Source organism: Vicugna pacos, chromosome 34 (assembly GCF_048564905.1).
Source record: "Vicugna pacos chromosome 34, VicPac4, whole genome shotgun sequence".
Lineage (NCBI taxonomy): Eukaryota > Metazoa > Chordata > Mammalia > Artiodactyla > Camelidae > Vicugna > Vicugna pacos.
This window is the reverse complement of record NC_133020.1, coordinates 20,788,912-20,803,489: the sequence shown is the minus strand read 5'-3', so window position 1 is coordinate 20,803,489 and position 14,578 is coordinate 20,788,912. Positions and strand designations below refer to the sequence as shown.

General features: G+C 48.6%; 1 long non-coding RNA gene across 4 annotated transcripts in view; it reads right to left on the bottom strand.

Annotated features, from left to right (window-relative positions):
- Positions 1-219: 219 nt before the first annotated feature.
- Positions 220-14,578, bottom strand: part of LOC107034223 (uncharacterized) — a 69,561-nt gene continuing 55,202 nt past the window's right edge. Inside the window, exons 5-10 of one of the 4 annotated variants that reach the window (XR_012066854.1) lie at positions 13,291-13,395; positions 11,543-11,707; positions 11,251-11,346; positions 6,718-6,888; positions 5,572-6,197; positions 220-1,145 (exon numbers count right to left, since the gene is read on the bottom strand). This is a non-coding gene — a long non-coding RNA (uncharacterized lncRNA). Of the gene's footprint in view, positions 1,146-5,571; positions 6,198-6,717; positions 6,889-10,953; positions 11,034-11,250; positions 11,347-11,542; positions 11,708-13,290; positions 13,396-14,578 lie in introns of those variants that run through there. The other 3 variants (XR_012066855.1, XR_012066856.1, XR_012066857.1) reach the window with 3 other exon arrangements.

Below are 14,578 nucleotides of genomic sequence, written 5' to 3'. Positions count from 1 at the left end.
AGTCTCTGCTGTGAAGCAGAGATTCTCCAGCTTCTGTCAGTAGCGCTGCTTTGATGGTCTTTGACACTTCCACATACCACCTGTACCATCACCTTCTTAATATTGAAAAATACGTATATTCTAATTTTTTGGTTTATCCTAACTTATACTGTTCATTAATGAAACCATGGGTTTGTAATACATATTATATTTTTTTCTAATAAACATTAAAATGCAAAATTGTTACAATAAAAACACATTTATTACCACGTAAGATCAGCTCGTGGGCACCACCTTAGGAAACACCAGTATAACATGGGTTTGGGAGTCAGACAGGCCTGGTTCAGGACTTAGCTCTGCCGTTTCATGGATGACCGTGGACAAGTCACTTCATCGCTCTAAACTCCAACTTTTGGCATAATCAGTGTGTCTTCCTCAGGATTTTGGTGAGGATCCAATGGGATGACGTTAGACACAGTGTGTTTCAGCTGCTCGGCATGCTGCCCAGCGCGTGGTAAGAGCTGCACAGATGTGAGCTGCTCCTGTTGTTAACCGCTACTGGAGCCTCCACTGCTTCACCTCGTCTGTTCCTCTTTATTTCCTTTCTTCTCTTCTCAATCGATGTTCGAAACAGGCGTCAGCACGAAATGGGTTTGCTTGCTGAAGTGTACGGAATGTGCACAGACCCCCGCGGAGACCAGGAGAGACGGCCGAGCGCGCGGCACCCGTGGGGCCGGGCCTGCCGCACCTCGCGAGTGGCGTATTACCCTCCCGGCGGACGCGGCTGAGACAACGACGCTGTTTCCAGGGACCCTGGTTCCTGAGGCGTTTGAAGCCCTGGTGGACATCCTCTAACTCATTCCTAGTAAATACGGACACGCGTCATCGTCCTCGTTTGTCAGGTGGGGGACCAAGACCCCACCAGGCCTGACCCGGTCACACAGCTGCACTGTGGCAGAGCCACACACAGGAGTCCCGGACCCCCGGCTCGGGGGCCCGGAGACTGCCTTAGTGCGACGCTCCCGGTGCTGATGGGGAAGGCCACGTGAGTCTTCCAGAAGTGACAGCGAGAGGGTTCCACACGCAGATAAAGCCTGAACACTGGATGAAACGCAGTTAAAACAGGTTTCTTTCCAATCCTCAGTATGCTAATATGCATCATGCTTCTGTAACACAGAGATAGAGAACACTTACTTTTGCAGATTTGACCACAGGCAATGTAACAGAGGAGCACAAATCTGACTCCATATTAGGTCTGTTCCTCTGGCTTTAACCCTTGGCTCTGTTTCCTGGGCTCAGTGGTGCTGGTTCTGCACCTTTTGTAAAAGAATGTTGCCTGTAGCCTGAAATATATAGGACAGCCTGTTCTCAAGACTCTGACCTTCAAGGGTATTAGCACTTTTCCATTCATTTGGAGACAAAAAGTTGCAGAATAGAAAAAAACACTTGTCTTGTTGGAGGTTTACAGGGACACAATGACCTGACGTAGGTGGACAGCTGCAAAAACAAAGGATTCCAACACCAAGAAGTTTGGAACAAACTCGCCCCCTCCCCTTTTCAGTATGAAGAGCCTGAATTCTGACTTGGGGAAGATGGTTCTCCACGACATTAGTCCCCCATCTTCTCAGTCTGCTGGCTTTCCAAATAAAGTAATTGCCTCAGTTCCTTGCCTCCATACCTCATCGCCTGATTTCTTGGTCTGTTGTGCAGCGAGCGGAATGAGTTTGGACTTGGTAACAGTAATACCTACTTAGCAATTCTTAAGATCGGTGTCCTCAGAGCACCAGCTTGGAAACAGGGCCTGAGTTGATGATACTGGCATGAATTCTATTCATCTAATTCCTTTCCATTATAAAATCAAGCTGCTCTTGGAGTGCGGAAAAATAACCACGTCTGAAGTTCTTCTACCCCCTTGTCCGTCTGGCCCCACCCTGGAGACTCAGACATCATTCCCGCATCACTAGTCATCATGGGAAGGAGCTGATCTCCTCCATGGCTCGTCGGGACCAAACGCTTGCTAATGTGCAATCCTTCCACTCTTTCTTTGGTCCTTTTTAAAATGAAAAAGGACTGGCTTTAAAATTTTTTTCTACACTTTTTTAAAGTTATTTTGAGAATTTAAAATATTACAAGAAAGCAATTATTTCTAATTTTTAAAATTAAAATATTGACAGAAAGTTAGAGAGACAAGATACCTCATTTTACATGGAAATGAAACTAAATCCTACAAGGCCAAATCACTCAGTGAGACAACAGGACTCCTAGAGACAGAAGTGAATTATCCTGTGTCCTGGCACAAGGCTGTTTTTCACAACTGAAGGGACTCCTTGGCTTAAATGTGCAGGTCAGGTGTATTACTGAGCCCTTTGAATTATCTTGACTCTGTTTCTCATTTGGATGTTTAGTATGAAATACTGTGTGGGGAGGGAAGGAAGAGACAGTCGTGGAAACGTCTGCTTTAGAAATTTAAGTAGACACAAAAGTATGTCTCCAGTGGGGGAGGGTATAGCTCAGGGTAGAGCGTGTGCTTAGCATGCGTGAGGTCCTGGGTTCAATCCCCAGGCCCTCCATTAAAATATAATAAATAAACCTAATTACCCCCCCTGAAAAAACCACCACCAACAAAATAGCTCCGAAGGGGAACCCCCTTGTTATACCAACATGGAAGGTCAGCACGAAGCCCGGTTACAGAGTCGCCTCAGTCACATCTGGCTTTTACTTAGCCCAGCGGCCAAGCTAGGGATGGCTGAGCAGGCCCTCCTGCAGCTGGGGCTCCCTTCCTGCAGGAGGAGCGAAGCACAGTCAACAGACAGAGCCTGAGGAGGACGTGGTGTGATGGAGGATTCATGCTCTACTCACTTTTGTTTTCTGAAGAGGTTTGAGCAGTTTAAAAAAGGACCTGTGCACAGTGAAGTGAGTATCAGCATTGTTGAAAGTAAGAGGAAGCAAACCAGGAGGGCCTCCGTACACACTGATTTGTCTCTGAGCTTCCTGGCAACCACAACAAAAAGGGAAACAAGTTATACAGAAAGGTGGATGCCTACCAATAATCCACAACAGAAACAGATTTTCCTGGAACTAAATTCTCTTTTTTAAAATTTTAATTTAATTTGTTTATTTTGGGGGTAGGGATTAGGTTTATTTATTTATTTTTTAATGGAGGGACTGGGGAGTGAACCCAGGACCTTGTGCATGCTAAGCATATGCTTTACCACTGAGCTACACCCTCCTCCCACCACAGAACTAAATTCTTTAAGTTTTTTTCCTTTTTCTCGCATAAGACCTTATTTTAGGGGCTACTGTGCAATATAATGGGCAGTGTCCTGGACAGCGGCTTGACAATAAATGCAGAAAACCTTCACAGGACTGTTTCCTGTAACAAGCTTGGGTGAGTCAGGATTATTATATCTGAGCTGAGTGGCTATGGCACCAGACTGGTCTTTGATGAAGAGCAGGACACTCACTACTTCTAGGCCCCAGTTTCCTGTCCTATAAAATCAGATTAGAGAAGAAGTAGGAAAGCTTATAAATTCATCTGGGAGGCTGTTCAAAATACACATGCCTTCTCCAGCACCCCTACCGCCTGCATATCAAAGGCTCCTCTCCTCTCAAAATGAACAACTGTTAATATTGAGTCAAATGTTCTTTAGACAGGAAAAGTAAAAAGAGGAATAAAACATTACACGTGAAGATTAAGCCCCTGTATCAGTTAGGATGGGCGAGCCTATGCTGCAGTAACCAACATACAGTCCCATACTTCAGTAGACAAAGGCCTACTTCTGGGTCATGCCTCATGCTCACTGGGGGCTTCTGGGGACTCTGTGGTGCATTGTCCTCACTCCAGGATCCAGGCTGATGCAGTAGCCTGAAATACTGATAGTCCCTACGACCAAAGGGAAAAGAACAAGGTAAATCGTGCAAGTGGTTTTTAATCTCCCACCCAGAAGGAACACCTCTACTGACATTTTCCCAGCCCGGGTGTCATACGGTCGTGCCTGCCTGCTGAGAATGTGAGGAAGTGCAGTCCTACCGAGACCTGGAGGAAACTCGGAATATTCGTGAACAGACCCCACGACCTTCACGTCCCCTGTGCTTCTCTCCCCAGGTGAGTTCCCTCTCCACTCAGACACAGCCACTCCCATGAACTAGGCACATGTCTAGATCCTACTTTATATTTTTACTGCAAATAAGCATTTATAAATAATACATAGTATCAGTTTGTGTCTTTTACAAAGCATCTGTTAATGATACCACACTTTTACACTGTCCTACAATTTTTTAAATCAACATTTTGTTTCAGGTTTTATTTATGCTGAGTCATACAGATCTGGCTGCTGCACAGAATTCCATACTACAAATAGACTATGATTTATTAATCCATTCCCCTACACATGAACAAACCATCTCTAACTTTTACTAATTACTGGTAGTATGTATTGTAAATATGTTTGCGGACATCCCCGGGCAGCTTTTCTCAATTGGGTTTAACAAGACAAATGTCAAGATGCAACCACTGCGTGTAATGAACTAACTTCTCTCCTAAGCACCTAGAATGATAGCAGACACGCACAATCCTTGGGAGAGCTGAGAAGAGTCACTCAAGTAACGGCCCGTGTCCCATGGTTAGGACGAAAGGCTGCTGGGAGTATAACTGAGAAGCAGATGGCAAGGTTTTAAAATATGGACTTTTTCAACTTTTCCAGATATTGCCAGATTATTCTCCAAAAATTGTAATTCCCATTAGATGTGCATGAGTTCTCTTTTTTCAACACCTTTACCAACACTTGCTATTGTCAGACAGTGTACTTTTGGCCAATCCCATGCATGGGAAATAGTATCTTGTTGTTTTAGGTTGTGGGTACCTGATTACCAGTGAAGTGAATATTTTTCATATTTAGCAACTGAATTTATTTTTCTGTGCATCACCTGCTCAAATTCTTTGCCAGTTTCTCTTCTGGGTTATGTTTTTCCTGTGCATTTGTAGCATCTCATGATACATTTTTAATCTAATGATTCATCTGTTACTATGTGGCCGTCTCTGGGGGATTCTGGTCATCCGCCTACATATCACCCACCACCACTAAAATCATTTCTTTCCTTCTTTCTTTTTTTCATAATTTTAATCCCTAGCATTTTATGTATCCATATCACGACTTGACACAAATATATACATACACCCAAACCTAGGAAAATTTAACCCATCTCCTAAATACATAGATGCCTTCTACATATGCCTTCCATCCCTAAGTAACCTCTTCCCTGAGCAGAGGACATATTCTGGATTTGCCTAAATTACAAAGAACTTTTGACAACTTTGTGTGTTAGGATCATGAAGTTTTTACAGTATTTTTTTTTCCTTTCCTCTCGTCTCCACATATTCTATAATAGGCTCATATTACATTAAGAATTCAAAAATCATAATGGGAACCAAAACCAAAATTTAACCCACTGTGATTACAAAGATTCTCGGTTTCTCAAGTAGGCATTCACCTCAAGTGGAGGTTGAAATCAAAGGCAGAAGAGTGTAAGGGTCTTTCCCATTTGTAAGTTTGTCAAAGTAAATTTGAAAGTGCTAGAAACCTGCAGGCTTACCCAGGATGGGAGAGGAAGTGGCCAAACGCTGTGACTGAGACGCTGTGATGGAGGGGAGGACCAGAATGGGGCCAGGAGGCCAAACTCAAGGGGGTCCTGGAGCAGAGTTTACGCCTGGCTGAGCAAGGCGGCAGGTACGGAGGACAGAAGGCCAGGAAACTTGGTGTCCGGAGCCTTGAGCGTGGGCCTGGGCTCTGGCTGACCTGATCGGGGGCTGGTTCCTCAGCCTTGAGTGAAATGAAGGTGACGCCAGGGTTGTCGTAAGCCCCAAATGCCACGATGTCCATGAAAGCGTTTGGCAAACACTGAAGTTCTGTTCAGTGATTCAGGTGAGTTATGATTAATGAGAAAAGGGCGCCGGGGCTACTGAAGAGCAGAGGGAACAAGAGGCGGGGGCAGGGATGGAGGGAGCACCTGGCGGAGGACGTGGGGTCCAGTCCAGGCTCGTCCCTGCTGTCTTCACTGTGACTAACCTGGGGCCACCCTCAGGACACAGCAATTCAGGGGAAGGAGCCTTGGTCAGGCATCGTGTTCACCTGAAGTCCGACGACGTTATTTCTCATTGAATCTCCTCGTACACACAGCACGGGGTGAAGAGTGCCTGCCAGCAAAGGGCACCGCACCATCTAGAAAGATGCATTTTGATAGGCAGAAACTGAATATCAAACGAGGAAGGGTTTTTCCTACCCCAACGCCCTGCACCCTCTGGGGGCAGGGAGGTGACCTCCAGATACTGTCAGTAAAGAAACTGGCCTCAGGCCGGTGTCCCTAACTCAGCCGCTGCAACTCCCCAGCGCTCAGCTGACTCCAGGCACAGACGAGTGCAACCACCTGTGTGTTCTTCCCCTCACACACCCTGAAGGCTGTGTCTTGCATTTTGTGAATTTTCTTTCCCCTAAAAGGTAGCTGTGCACTGTCTTCCTTTCAACAACGGTTCATCAGCCAAAAAAAAAAAAAAATTTGTGACACGTGGGAGGAAGTGTGTACAGTAACAAGCCCTACGCCTCCCCCAGCTCCTGATCCAGGGACCACAAATACGGCTGCAACTTTCATGGAGGAATTAAGGACTCCAAAGGAATTCTAATTTTAGCAGTGGCTTAAGCTCGGCTCTTGGCTGAGAAGTCCCTGGCTCGGGGAATGGCCTACCTATCAGGTCTCGTCCCCGTGACACCGTGGGAGGAGCTCTGACGGGCTCCACGTTCCAGATGTGGCCGTGGAGACTTAGAGCGATGACTCTCCCAGAGTCAGGAATGGCATGTCGTTAGGTTATCAACATGAGCTTCAGAACTGGCTCTTTTAGGACGTGAATGAACTCATCTACAAAACAGAAACAGACTCTCAGACACAGTAAGCAATCTTACGGTTTCTGGGGGGCAACGGGGTGGGAAGGGATAAATTTGGGAGTTTTAGATTTGCAAATGTTAACCACTATATATAAAAATAGATAAAAAACAAATTTCTTCTGTAGAGCCCAGGGAACCGTATTCATTATCTAATAACCTTCAATGAAAAAGAATATGAAAACGAATATATGCATGCATACACATGACTGGGAGACGGTGCTGTACACCAGAAACTGACACACTGTAACTGACGGTATTTCAATTACAAACATTTTTTTAATTAAAAAGAATTGTCTCTTTTTACACGTATCTCAGTGACTATCAAGGGGGATGGGGGAGGGCACACCCCCCACAGGGATATTTGAGCTTGTGCATGTATGTGTGTGTCTAAGGGGGAGGTTGAAATGATATGTTATATAATTATATAATATATAATTATATATTCAATATAGTAATTTTATGTGTAGTTGGAAAATAAACCCTATTGATTTCCTTTTGCAAACTGTAGAAAGAAAATTTTGACAAAAATCCTCTTGGCCATTGGGAATATGCAAAGATACCCCCCTTAGTGAGGAGGACTCAGAACAGGGGCCTGAGATGCTTACGGTCTCCTTCCCCGATGGGAGACACAGGCCCCCTCTCCTGAACTGGCCACGTGCTCCTGCTTTGACTCTGTTCGTGCTTTGTATTTAACATAATCTCGCAGTGGAGTTACTCTCCATGCTGCGTCATCTGGAACTTCCCTGTTTCTCACAAACAGCCACTATTTTTCTCTTATATTTAATGACATAGTCTATGGTCCAAATGTCTGTGTCCCATACCAAATTCCTATGTTGAAACTCTAACCCTCCAAGGTGACGTTAGCGGGTGGGGCCTTGGGTGATTAGTTCATGAGGATGGAACTCTTCTGAATGGGACTGGTGCCCTTCTAAAGGCACAAAGGCCCCTAGCCCCTTCCAGCCAGTGAGGTCACACAGAGAGGTCTGCAACCAGGAGGGCCCTCACCCAGCCCTGCTGGCACCCTGACCTTGGACTTCCAGCCTCCAGAACGCTGAGCAATACATTTCTGTCGTTCACAAATGACCCAAACTGTGGTATTTTCTTAAAGCTGCCAGACTGGATTAAGACACATATGGGGAATAAGTCCCTCATGATATAAAATGGAAAAGAATGCAATGTAAACTTTTGTATATAGTAAAATACCAATTTTATGAAATTTTTTTACTGATTTACAAGTTGGTAGAGAGGCACTGTGAGTGGTAGTTGAAGGAGGCATGGACCTGCAGTCAGAAAGATGGCGGGGAACATGGTCCCTGCTACTCACTAGCTGTCTAAACCCTCCAACCCCCCCGGCTGTCTTGTCTGCAAGATGGAGAGGGTGGGGAAAGAACTACATTTACTTTAGGGACGTTGAACTAAATTACAGCTAATTTAAGTTAAGCACTTGACACACAGAAAGCACTCAATAAATGATCTTATTATTTGGGGGAGGGAATATAGAGTCAACCCCGTGGGCACATGCCTGCGGCCACGGGCGGCCTCACACCAGGAAGGGCTGTGTGCTCGGCTTAGGGCTGCGCTGCGCCGTCTGAGCGCTCGTGATCGTCTCTCAGCAAGGGCTCCACGTTTTCATTCTACCCAGAGACCCGCAAATTCTGTAGCTGGCTCTGGGAAAACATACACACACACACACACACACACAGAACATACTGAAAAGTACTAAACCAAAATGTTAACAGTGTTCATGGTTGGGCGGTTTTAAGGGTGATTTTTATTTTATTGCTCATTCTTTTCTGTATATTTTACATTTTCCAAATTGAAAACATATTACTTTTTTAACCAGGGCAAAAAAGTGAATACACCATCCTTTATAAAACTGTCCTCTCCATCTTGCGGATGAGTGAGACCAGGGTAACAGATGGGAAATGACTCGCCTCAGGTCCCACTATGACAAACGTGCAGGAAACTGGACTTCTAGTTCCGCACCCTCACTTGGGTCTGAGCTCCCCAGTGCTGAGACGAGAATCTCTTTGGGAATTTGACACGGTTTGAGGGGCCCAGCCCCACACTCTGCAGAAGGGCCCCCTCAGGAGCCCGGGATCACCGCCCAGGGCTCCTCTGCTGGGGCCGACTGCTGGGGTTTGGCAAGCAGAAGCCGGGACCCAGGTCTCAAGGGTTGACGGACGCGCTGCGCACGAGGTGTTGTCGGACCCCGGGCAGGGGCTGGCTGCTGGAGGAGCAGCGGAGGGCAGCCCGCACAAGATCTTTTCAGCAGCGCTGCTGCTCACAGAGACAACAGGGGGCCCACTGCACTTCTGCTCCTTTTATCCCCTCCCTGAGCCCCAGCCCGGCCCGCTCCCTCCTGCGAAGGTGTCCAGGGGCGAGCAGGGTGGGGGGCAGGAGGTGAACGCGCAGGACGACTCCGCTCGTGTCTTCCATGTTCGCAGTAACGGGGTCTCTGTGACAACACCCCACTGAGGCGGCTCCTTTATTTCCCACTCCCAGGGGCCCGCGCGGCGGCCACCCCGCGCTCGGATTCTCCCTGCTGCTCTTTCTCTTCCCCTGGGGCTCCTCTCGGCAGGTATCCAGTCAGACCTCTGCTGTCCCCGACAGGCCAGGGACGCCCGCCGCTTTCTCCCCGCGCCATCCAACCCTTCCTCCTCCAAGGACCAAACCTCCTCTGGGCAGCACAGTGAATCTTCACATGGTATCTTCAGGCCCTGGAGAACTCGCCTCCGGCAGAATTCTCCAGGCTCTGACTCTGGGCTGAGAGACGGAGAGCAGGGGAGGACTCAGCGCGGCAAGCAGCCAGCTGGCGCAGGTGACATGCGCTGGGAGACGAACGCTGGCCCCTTCTGCGCAGTTCTCCTCACCCTGAGCCAGGCTGGCCGCTTGCTTTACACCGTGATCTGATTTACTTTAATCCTCACAATGATCTTTATAAATCCGGCACTACGGCCCTCATTTTCACAGGGGGGAAGGGCACAAGTAACCTGCTCCAGCCCAGCCGGTCAAAACCCACGGGACGCTCTCCGCCAAGAGCGAACCCTAATGCCCACCTCAGACTTTGGGGGATCGTGACACGTGACGTAGGGTCACTGACGATAACAGACGTTCCACTGTGGCGGCGGGGACGTGGTAGTGCAGGCTGTGCGTGGGGGAGGGGTGTCTATGGGAACTCTGCACTGTGTGCCCAATTTGGCTGTGAACCTAAAGCTGCTCTAAAATATAAAGTCTATTAAACACACACAAACACACACTAGTAAACAGCAGGCCCAGGAATCAAACCTAGATCCGTCTCCTTGGGTGATGGTGAGTTACTGCCTTCAAAAACCTACTGAGCTCCACTGCATGGGTAGCAATAACAAGTGTGTGTGTGTGTGTGTGTGTGTGAGAGAGAGAGAGAGAGAGAGACAGAGAGAGAGAGAGAGAGAGGGAGCCATCCTACTGTAGATCACACTGGCGTGTCTGTGTAGCAGCAACTGGGGATGGAGAAGAGAGAAAGAACTGGAAAGAAGACGTCTTAAGCTGCATCCTGCCTCCATCACCTGGCAGCTGCAGGGGCCTGGCTTGGTCTCTTTGGTTTTAGTTTCCTCACCTGTAAATTGCAACGAGGTCACTGGGAAGGTCAAGTGAAATAAAGTGTGTGCGGAGTACTCTGACATCATAAGCCACTCTCCCCACATCAGTTGTCCCCCCTCCACACACACACTCACACACACTCACATGTGCACGTCCATGGGATTAAAGGGGCAACCAGGAACCCTGCCCTCCAACTCTCGAATTCCACCTTCGCCCCTAAGCTGCCCGCTGTCTGTGAGATGAAGTGGTTGGACTGGCACTTCCATCTCAGTCTCTGAGCTCGGATTGCACACTCAGAGCTCCAGTCCAGCCCTTCCCCCGAGTCACGGGCTGAGCACGCAGCCCTCGTACCCCTTACATCTGTTCCCTATGGCCCCCCCGGCCTCCAACCTCCCCACACCCCACGCCGAGTCCTGGGTGCTCTTGGGAACCACTCAGATTCTGGGCAGGTGGTGTAGTTTACAAGCAGTAAAGGCCTCTGGACAATCACAAGTTATACAAAATGGTGTGGAGTTTTTCAAGTCTTGAAATGACATACTAGGGAAAAAAAATAGGAAGAAGAAGGTGTAAAAAGCAAAGTCAAAATTATGGGTACTTGCCAGTAGAAGGAGGGAGGCTGGTGCACAGAGCCTCTCTGCCCACAGAGTTCCCCAGTGAGTCTGAGTGTCACCGTCACAGGTCCCCACGGGACTGGAGACAGAGGGCAGGATGGGTAAGACAGGACCAGGGGGCTCCGGGGTCCTGCCAGCCTCACCTCCATCTGCTTTGTGGTAACTTCTGCACAGGATTCATTTGAGGAAAGGCTCCCTTGCCTTGGAAAGTCTGGAAACCACGGATCTCTCTCCTATTACTAAGAAGAGATCTGCTATTACTCTTCCTTAAGTCACCAAGGGAGTGCCAGGCACATTTTAATCACAGAGGTGAGAGGTGAGAAGTGTTTCATACCAACACGAGGAGGTCCTGGTATTACTCAGTCACTGAACAGTGAGTCACAGGTAAAATCCCCCTGCCCCGAATGCAAAAGAACACAGGGGAATTTTTCTCACCACAGCCAAGAGCATCCCCGGGCGGGCCTCGTGGGGAGTTCCCTTGACAGCTCTGCGCCCTGAGCACCTATTTATGTCACATCAGGCTTTGCCGTTGACCGTCCATCAGGAGGTGAGCGTCCAGGATGGGAACATCTAGTGTGTGATGGTCCCTGCCAAGCAAAGCTTTGAAAACATGAATTTCGATCTAAGATTCCGCTGTCCAGGATGGTAGCTATGGGCTAATTAAATGTAAATATATTAAGATCAAGTAAAATTTAAAATTCAGACTCTCAGTCCCACTAGCCACACTTCATGCTCAATTCCTACATGTGGCCGACAGTTGTGGCGCTGAACAGTGAAGATGGAACTGTTCTGTTGGGCAGCACCGGAGTCACGCAACCGAATTCTCAACTGTCCCTTTGCCCGGCCTGGGCCCCACATCTGACCCTGCCTGGTAGCTCTCTCCACAGACAGCCCCTCCCCTCAAAAAGCTTCCCTTTCCCACCCATCCCGGCCCTAAGATTCCTGGAGCAGTGAGTCCAGAAGTGGCAGAACTGATGTGTAAGTGAGCACAAATGAGGTTTGAGCACGCGCTGACGTCGGCCTTTGTTCTCACTTCTGTACCTTGTTTGTTGTTAAGCTGCCCTGCAGAGGTAACCAACAGGGGTGATTTTTCCTAAAAATCTTCTAATTACATCAACACTGCTTTAGGGATCCTTAACTTTTACATCCTAAAATTCAGACCTGGATCTGAGATCTGATACTGTTCCATGGGAAGTGTTTAAACTTCACCACAAGAAATGCAAGTTAAAGGCGGGAGGGGTCTTAGGGACCATCTCTGCTCTCAGCTCCACTTTCCACGGAGGAGAAGGCACGACCAGGTGGAGCGCAGAGAATGCCTAAGGACACACAGCGACTCGGCACGGGGATCGCAGGTCCCGGCGTTCACCCGAGGGCTCTTCTCACTATTCGGCATTAAGGGGTCTTCTTCCTGCTGGACCCTCCGCGGCCCTACACCTCTTTGCTCCTCCTGCACAGCAAGACACCCCTCAGGGCCTCACCGCAGGCCCCCATTCCACGACCACCTTCACACTTGTCCTGAGTGTTTACTGATCTGTTACGTTCAAGCATATTAAAAATATATATATATACTTCCCAAGAGGCGGTTTCCCCAAAAGTGCCCCTGGGCTTCCCCCTGCAGAAGTCACCCTCACAGGAAAGGGAAACAGGACTCTTTGCCATCTAGGCTGAAGAGCCCCCGCGACCTACAGTTTCAGTGTCACGGCCAAAGGTCAGAAGCACTCCTCACTGCAGCCCAGCTTTCCAGCGTGTGTCTCACAAGGACACACATTTTTATTTTATATCATGTGATCCTTGCAGTAGGGGCTCAGCTGTCACCTCTCAAGTGGGAGTAAAACTTCAGAGACCTGGCCTGGGAGCTTGGTCATGGTTGTGATAATGAGGACTCCAGATCCTCTTTCTGCTGAGAAACAGAAGTCGGTGGACTATGACCTGTGGGACCAAACCTGGTCCGTTATGTTTTTGTAAATAAAGTTTTATTGGAACATGGCCTCAGTCCTTTGTTTACGTATTACTGACAGCTGCTTTCAGGCTGCAACAGCAGAGCTGAGTAGTTGCCACAGGAGCTGCGTGGCCTACAAGGCTAAAAAATATTTACCCTCTGTCCCTTTACAGAGCAGGGTTGCTGAGCCCTGGTCCAGAGTCACAGCAGATAAACCACTTTCCATATCCCACTTGCTACTTACTTCCAAATGATGCTTACGAGGAAAGGTCCAAATCCAGGAAGATGCTGGCAAAGCGAAACCATCATCACAGCCAGTGACAGCTGCTTCCTTTTAAAACCAACGTGCCTGTGAGTAGGGATTTGGGGGGATACATTCAGGTGCTTTGCTCTTCTGCATTTCTTGTTCTGATTTCCCCTCTGCTCGGCCAGATGCATTCCTATTGTCTAAAGGATGATCGGGGCTGCCACAGAGACGCGAGCTGATATCTTGCTTCTGACATCCAAAATAAGGGTTTCCAACCAGACGGTATTTTTGATGGCCAAGTATTATCAAGAATGAGGATTTTTCTAAATTTGTTTCCTTTTTGAATTACTATCACTGAGTTCTACATAAGGCAAGTCCCAACCAAACAAAGAGAAAGAAGACAAAGCCCACCGTTTCTGACCCCAGATCATTCGAACTAGGGGAAGAGGGAAAGCGAGCGAGGAGAATGTGGGTATTTGGACGCAGCTGCCGTCTCTGAGCCAAAACCACGGATACGAGCACAACTCTGAACCCAGACGGCCTGGGTTCAAACCTTGGTTCCACCTTGGACAATTCAGCCTCTTTGTGCTTCTGCTTCGTCTGTAAACAGGGGCAACGGTATCACCTCCCTTGCAGAATTATGAGAACTGAGCGTTGAGGGGCTGAGGACACTGCTCGTCACTTAGCAGCATTGTTTTGGGAGGGAGGGTGTTACCGCAGATTTTGGAAGGACTGCTGAAAAGAGGGTGGGCTCTCTCTCATTCCCATCTTGGGGCCTGAAGGAGATCATCTGAAAGGCTGCCCCTGCACCAACCTGGAGCAGCCTCAAAGCAAATTCTGCACCAGAAGCGGGGTTAAGCTTGCCCTTCTCCAGAGACCAGGGCCGTGAGCCCAGTGCCTGGCGGGAGACATTCCGGAGGGGACCATCTTGGGGTGGGGGGACCACTGAGCTGGGACCACCAAGACAGGAGCACATGCAAGTCACAGTCACAGCAGGTCTCAGGGGGTCCAGTCACCACCAGAGCCCAGATGGGCAGAGTCAGAGAGAGAGCCCACTGGGTCCCTGAAAGCAGACAGAGGAGGACCATGAGTTATCCTGGCCACAGGCATCAGCCACCAATGCCAGCCTCTCTGAGCCACCAGTGTGGGGGCAGCCCCACCGCCCCCAGCATCTCCATCACAGAAACCAGCAGAACAAGAGGCCACAGGCTACATCAAAGAGCCACCACCAGCCCTGCAGCCAAGCATCTAGAAACCACACCCCTCTCCCGTGCACCCAGGTGCC